Genomic DNA, 7,461 nt, shown 5'->3' on the forward strand with positions numbered 1-7,461 from the left:
CTCCACATGAGTTAAAGAGAGAGACTTCTGTGTGTCTGCTTCTTGGAAACAGCATTGCCGTATTACTGTATAATAACTATTTTTCAATAAACCCAATAGAATTCATTCTAATGCTACCTATTTCAGGGGGTGCATTTAAAGGACTGGTCATTTGCTCCCTTGGCTGGCCTTTCAGCTGGACCTATTGGCCAAGTCATCTTTGGCAAGCTGAAAAGGTTGCCTTGGGTGGTTCTTTTCCAAAGAGATCAATCTGCTAGTCCCTCTGGATTTTCCTCTGGGTAGTCCCTCTGCATGATTAAGGTGTACTCATTGATGGGGCAAGCAGAAAGGTTTCCTGGAAGAGTGGGCAGAGCCTGTATTTCCACACAAATCAGTTTTCTGGCCCAGTTTGGCTTCTGACGCTCAACAGCTGGGCCAACTCAGCTTGCGCCCGCTCTCCCCAGCCTCAGTTTACAAATAGTCGAGGCTTGTACTGAGGGGCCCAGCAGGGGGCAGTGCTGCTCCACTGCTGGCTGTGGAACGCTGTGTTGAGCAGAACGTTGCAGCCACAGCAGGAAAAGAAACAAACTTGGCTGTTTGAAAACTTGGACCACCAGTGGAGTTTCCAGGCTCCCTTCTGAACAATAATACCTCAGAGCAGACCAGCGTTTCTTACTGGCGTTCTCTCTTCCGGCTGGGCATAGGCCCACGATCTCATCTCTTGCCCATCCAAGGATTTGGTCTCCGGAGAAATGGGGGCTCCGGTTGCTGCATAGTTTAATTGATGCCGCTGTACCTCCTGGCTGTGCATGAATGCAGCCCTTAGGGGTCTTGGTTCCTGTTTTGGAGGGGCAGGTGGTGGCATTCTGGCCACTTTCAGCAGTTCTGCCTGTCGGATTCTTCCTGCCACTTTGTGTCTGTAGGCTGCTTGAAAAGTTGCTGCCTCCCTTGTGCTTCTTTGCACAACAGCCCTGGGAAGGACTCCCTTCGCTTCCCACCACCAAGTGTGCGCTGACCCCTACCACATGCGTTGGGGATAAGCAATTCAGGGTGGCCTACAAGTAGGGGCTGTACTGTTGAAATGAGCTGTCCTCTGGTTTCCTCAGTGTATAATGCATCCCAACAGATGTCTCTTTGAATGAAAGTCAGAGGGTCAGGACCACGTTAGGCTTGGTTCCTCAGAACTGCCTTGGCTTTCATCAGACCTTGGTAGCAAAGCCAGGACTACATTCCTGATCTCGAAGGAGAGGAAAGGAAGACGAAGAAGAGTTGGTTTTTTATATGCCGACTTTCTCTACCACTTAAGGCAGAATCACCTTCCCTTCCCCTCCCCTCCCCACAACACACCCTGTGAGGTAGGTGGGACTGAGAGAGCTCTATCAAAGCTGTGTCTAGCCCAAGGTCACCCAGCTGGCTTTGTGTGTAGGAATGGGGAAACAAATCCAGTTCACCAGATTAGTGTCCACCGCTCAAGTGGAGGAGTGGGGAATCAAACCCAGTTCTTCAGATCAGAGTCCACCACTCCAAACCACCGCTCTTAACCACTACACCACGCTGGCTCTCAGTGTGGGAGGAACTTTGTCCTGAAAGTGGGCTTGATGTAGCACCTCCATCAGGCATTGCATGAGAATGTGTTAGTGTCCAACTGCAGGGTGAAAGCAGCGTCCTTGCTGGGCAACTGCTGGAGATGGCTCCTGGGTCCAGGTGCGTCCACCGCATGGCCTTTGCCAGTGGCATGGCCTGGAAGCCAGGTTCTCCTTGGGCTTCACCTGTCAGATGTGTGGAAATGTTGCTCTTCTCCAAGATTGTTCTTTAGCGCCTTTGGCTGTTCAAGGGAGGACAAGCGGTGGGGCTTTCTTTCAATATACAATAAGTTAAACTCAGTGTTATAAAGCATGTAAAGGCAATCAGTATAAGCAGTTTGCAGGACATAACAAAACTAACTGAGGCTATACTCCAAGGGCAAAACTGCAGATTCAACACTTAACTAAAGACCTGCCTGAACAGAAATGTCTGTTGTGGCCCCTAAGTTAAAAGTCTGAGGCACTGGGTGAACTTATCCTAAGTTGGCCCCTGCCTTATTGCTATTGAACCAGGGCCTCTCCTGAAGACCTGGGCTCCCAGTTCGAGAGAAAGTGCTTCTTCGTACCACGGGTCTCAGACTTTGGGGGTTTTCCCCCTGTATTCTTTGAAGGCTACAGGGTGTCTTGATCACGGAAGCTGCAAAGGTGTTGTCTCCTCTGGCACGACTTTGCACCACCACAGAATGCTGTGTGGAGCCCCAAGCAGGATCAAGGAGCTGCCTTGCCTCAGGACCCATCTGTGTGTCCCAAGCTTGGTGCAGAGTTCAGAACAGAGGATTGGGGTGGAGTTCCTGAGCCCCTCAGTCCTACCTGGGATGATTCATGGAGGAAAAGAGGTAGCTGAGGATAATTATAGCAACAGGAACTGAACAGGCAGGTTCCGGTGCCAGGAGCTGCTGACTGGCAGTACAGCTGCAGGACAAGCTGCCTGGGATCTAGGTAGGGTTGCTCGGTCTAGCCTTGGAAATTCCTGGGGGTTTGGGGGAAGAGCTTGTGGAGGGGAAAATTGTGGGGGTGATTTCACCTACAAACTGGTATACCATAGAGCAGGGGTGTTAAACTGTATTATGAGGACCGGATATGACATAAATGGCACTTGGTCGGGCCGGGACATGCCTTGCCAGCTCAAGTCGAGTGGGGGGTGGCTGGGTGGCTGACTCGTGGGCTGCATAAGAGCTCTCAAGGGGCCAGATCCTGCCTGCGGGCCTTATGTTTGACACCCCTATAGAGTCTGCCCTTCAAAGCAGCCAGTTTCTCCAGGGAAACTGATCTTTGTGGACTGGAGATCAGTTGTAATTCCAGGAGAACTCCAGGCCCACACCTGGAGGCTGGCAACCCAACTCAGCATGCAGCAATGGGCAGAGGAGCACAGCTTGGAAAGCTAATAGGAAGACAGCTCTGCATATGCCAGAGTGTTGCCAGGGGTCTGTAAGGAAACGGGTTGCTAATCTCCTGGACTGGTTATGGCAACCCAAACAGATGCGTTCCACTACTGTTCCATACGGCACCAATCCCCAAATGCAATGGGGAAGGCTCCCGTGCCTGCCAATGAAAAACTGGCCAGGAGGAACCATGGGCAGAGAAGCCTCTCGGAGAGAACCAGAGGAAAACCATTTTCCTCTGACCCAGTCTCAAGAAGGCTGTCATTTTGCAAGGCATGTCCAGGCACGCACGCAGTCCTCCCCCCCCCCACTCGCCTCAGTCATCAGCATGATTGCTAGCTCATCAGAAGACATCCTAATACCAACGATGAGTCGTTCCTCCAGCAATGTAACGATCTCGTTAATCCCATCTTCAAGCAATTCTTGACCCTTTCAGTATTGCACAAATCACTGGAATTAGAATAGGTTACGTAAATTGCCCATTGCCTCACTCCAGGAGCCAACCATTAGGGTCTTTGTCACCTTTTGTCACACGGGAACCACGAGGATAATCCAATCACCCCGCCCCCAGAGAAAGGTATAACTGAGATCTACTGAAAGTCCATACTACCTTAGGTCTTCCCCTCCATACTTGCTGTCACTCTGCTGGTCTGGGTAGCAATGCCAGACCACCCAGCTTTCCAGCCCCGCTGGTATAGCCACGGGAATCCATACCCCTTCCCCCTCCTTTAGCCTACGGAACTCAGGACACCTCCGCTTCAGGACAGGTACTGTATAACCCATCATCTGGACCTGCCACACTGGCAACCGTCTCTCTCCTCCTCCCTTTTATTCCTAGACTCTTTATATGTATGTGTGTATTGCTGCATTGAATGCTTGAACTACATAAACTCTCTTAATTTGGAATCCCTTGCCTCTGTCATTCTGAGGTCACAGATACCGGCTCTGCTATACATTGGTTGAATCCCGCTATATAAATATTGTAATTGTCATATGCGTGCTAATTCCCCAATCAAAGAGCATTTTTGGCTAACAGGTCAGTCCCATGTGAATTCTCAGGGGCTGCCTGTCCCCTGGGTTTGGGGTGCTTTATCGGACAGTTACAGTATTCACCAGTCCTTATTCCCTCTCAGCTTGGTGTAGGTCAGAAGCAGAGAGAGAGAGGCTGACTCTGTTTCTCCTTCCAGGTTAGAAGCAGGGTCCCTGGGTCAGCTTTGGTCACATCATGAGAAGACAAGACTGACTGGAAAAGACCATAATGACAGGAGAAGTTGAAGGCAGTAGGAAAAGAGGAAGACCCAGCATGGGGAGAGGCCATGGCTCAGTGGCAGAGCATCTGCTTGGCGTACAGAAGGTCCCAAGTTCAATCCCTGGCTTCTCCAGTTAAAGAATATGGCAGTAGGTGATGTAAGAGACCTCTGCCTGAGACCCTGGAGAGATTGCTGTGTTAGACCAAGGCTCTGACTCAATATAAAGCAGCTTCATACATGTGTGTTCATATGAGATGGATTGGCTCAATAAAGGAAGCCACGGCCTTCAGTTTGCAAGCCTGAACAAGGCTGTTAACAATAGGATGTGCTGGAGTTCATTGATTCATAGGGTCGCATATAACACACACTCTCTGGGTCAGAACCTGTTGGAAGAGGAGGCCTGCACTCTTAAAGGGTCTTTATAATAATGTTCACAAATATGCATTCCTAACCCCAGAGACACAATAAGTGAGCCCCCCCACTCCCATGGCAAATAACCACCCCATTCCAAGTTTGTTGCTGTTGCAAATCTTCTGGCGTGTTCCAAATGAGCAAACATATTTGTGCTTCTATTACCCCCGCCCAATCTGAAGCCATGCACCAGGGAAAACTCCCCCTCTTCCAAATACCCAGATGTTGGTCCTCTTGATCTGTTTTTTAAAAAAAAAATCATTTACACCAAATGGCAGCTAAAACCTAAAGCGGGCATCCCTTAGATCTCCCTACCCCCAGCTATATGTTCTCTTATTTTGATGCTACAAAAATTATAGTGTGAGTAATACCAGTTATTGAGGCCCACAGAGAAGCTGGCATGAAATATATGCTTTTAAATTATTGTTTCCCTTCCAAGAGCTTTACTGTCATACGAACATAAGGAAGGCCATGCTGGATCAGACCAAGGTCCATCAAGTCCAGCAGTCTGCTCACACAGTGGCCACCCAGGTGCCTCTAGGAAGCCCACAAACAAGACGACTGCAGCAGCACCATCCTGCCTGTATTCCACAGCACCTAATATAATAGGCATGCTCCTCTGATACTAGAGAGAACAGGTATGCATCATGACTAGCATCCATTTCTACTAATAGCCATGAATAGCCCTCCTCCATGAACATGTCCTTTCTCCAGCTCACTCAGATGTGGGAAGCCACCCAAGGGGCCTCAGATATTCCCAGGGAGACTCTCACACCTTGTTCTACCACCAGGGATGTGCCACGTGCTCACCTGGCACAGGTCTAAGGCCACCAGACCCTGCTGAGGAATTTGCCTCTCTGAAAGCAGCTGGGGGGTGGGGGCTGTGTTCAGATTCTGCGGCTCCAAGCGGCTCCCATGTACATAGTCCTGTAGATTATGTACAACAGCAAGGTGAGAGGAAGTTTCCCCAGCTGGCGAAACCGTCTCAACATCTGACTTGTCCTCCTCCTAACCCAGCAGACCAAAGGCTGGCCAGCAATACTCCAATGCGCAAGCTTTGGTCTGCCAGGGAAAGAAATTTTGGCTTAGCCTCTGAGTTCACAGAGTGCAAATCTAATGTTTATCTTGCACTGCTATAATCTTTTGCAGGTACTGGTGGGTGAAATTTCATTTTGCAACAGACAACAGTATGAGTTTGATTAAGGAAAAGACTTTCTTCAGGCATATGGCGAGATACTCTGGTGGCAATCTCCCCCCCCTCCCAGCATTGTGCTGGTGGAACTGGTACGTTGGCACACACTGGATATGCTGTGAATGGAGCAGAAATTGGTTGGCTTCCTAACTCTCTTGTTATGTCCCTGAGATTGGTGAAACATTCTGCTGACATAGTTCAGGTCAATCCCGTGGGGGCCCATGCAAAGAAAAACGCCAGCTTCCCCTCCCCCCAGCATAATTTAGAATGCCAGTCACATCCCTCCATAGCCACCAGCCCCTTCACCCAACACTAAGGTAAAGGTAAAGATCCCCTGTGCAAGCACCGGGTCATTCCTGACCCATGGGGTGACGTCACATCCCGACGTTTCCTAGGCAGACTTTGTTTTACGGGGTGGTTTGCCAGTGCCTTCCCCAGTCATCTCCCCTTTACCCCCAGCAAGCTGGGTACTCATTTTACCGACCTCGGAAAGATGGAAGGCTGAGTCAACCTTGAGCCGGCTACCTGAAACCGGCGTCTGTCGGGCTCGAACTCAGGTCGTGAGCAGAGTTTTTGACTGCACTACTGCAGTTTACCACTCTGCGCCACGGGGCTCCTCTACCCAACACTATGCAACACCTATCCTGGATAATCGAGAACACTGAGCATAGCATGGGGGCTGTATCTCTCTGCTCCGTGTGGGACTTGCTTAGAGCACAGAGCCTGGCTTCCTGGTGGTTCAAACTGCACCTCAAGGACGCTATTAGACCTACACACGAAGGGCACTTAGAAACGAGCATTGTTGCATTTGTTCTTGTAGGCTATCTGGGCTGTGTGACCATGGTCTTGGTATTTTCTTTTCTGACGTTTCGCCAGCAGAAAATACCAAGACCACGGTGACACAGTCCGGATAACCTACAAGAACTGATAAACTCTGACCGTGAAAGCCTTCGACAATATTGCTGCATTTGCCCAGCACTGCTCTAACGCACCCGCTCGTTCTGTCTGCTGCCAGGCCCCAACCACTGATGTCCAGGACTGTCCCTATTTCCATCTGGGAAATGCTGGGGGGGGGGGATGTCGCCAGTAACTCTCACCCAGTGAGTTGTCGAAGGGACCTTTGAGCCAAGAGCAAGCGAATTGCCCATTCCTTACCACTGACAATGGCCACAATGGCAGCACTCCCAACAGCTGACAATGCTTGAAAGCAGGAGCTGTTGCTGCAGAGGAAATCCTCCCGTTGGCCTGTCTGAGGCTAGAAATTGGGCAGGAAGGTTTTGCCAGTTGTGCGCCTCAAATTCCCAAGATGCCAGTGCAACACAACCCGCTAGCCAGTCTGGCGAGACGATTCAGCCAAAAGTACTTCGCTTCCAGCCCAGGCATCAGCGAGTGGAAAGTGCCACCAAGTGACAGCCGACTTAGTGGAAACTCCATAGGGTTTTGAAGTCATGAGATGATGAGTTGCTTTGCCATTGCCTGCCTATGCATAGAAACTTGGGTTGTCCGGTCCCTGTGGGAGGTTTTTGGGGTGGAGCCTGTGGAGGGCGGGGTTTAGGGAGGGGAGGGACTTCAATGCCATAGAGTCCAATTGCCAAAGGGGGCATTTTTCTCCAGGTGAACTGCTCTCTATCGGCTGGAGATCAGCTGTAATAGCAGGAGATCTC

This window comes from Euleptes europaea, chromosome 3 (genome assembly GCF_029931775.1).
Source record: "Euleptes europaea isolate rEulEur1 chromosome 3, rEulEur1.hap1, whole genome shotgun sequence".
Classification (NCBI taxonomy): domain Eukaryota; kingdom Metazoa; phylum Chordata; class Lepidosauria; order Squamata; family Sphaerodactylidae; genus Euleptes; species Euleptes europaea.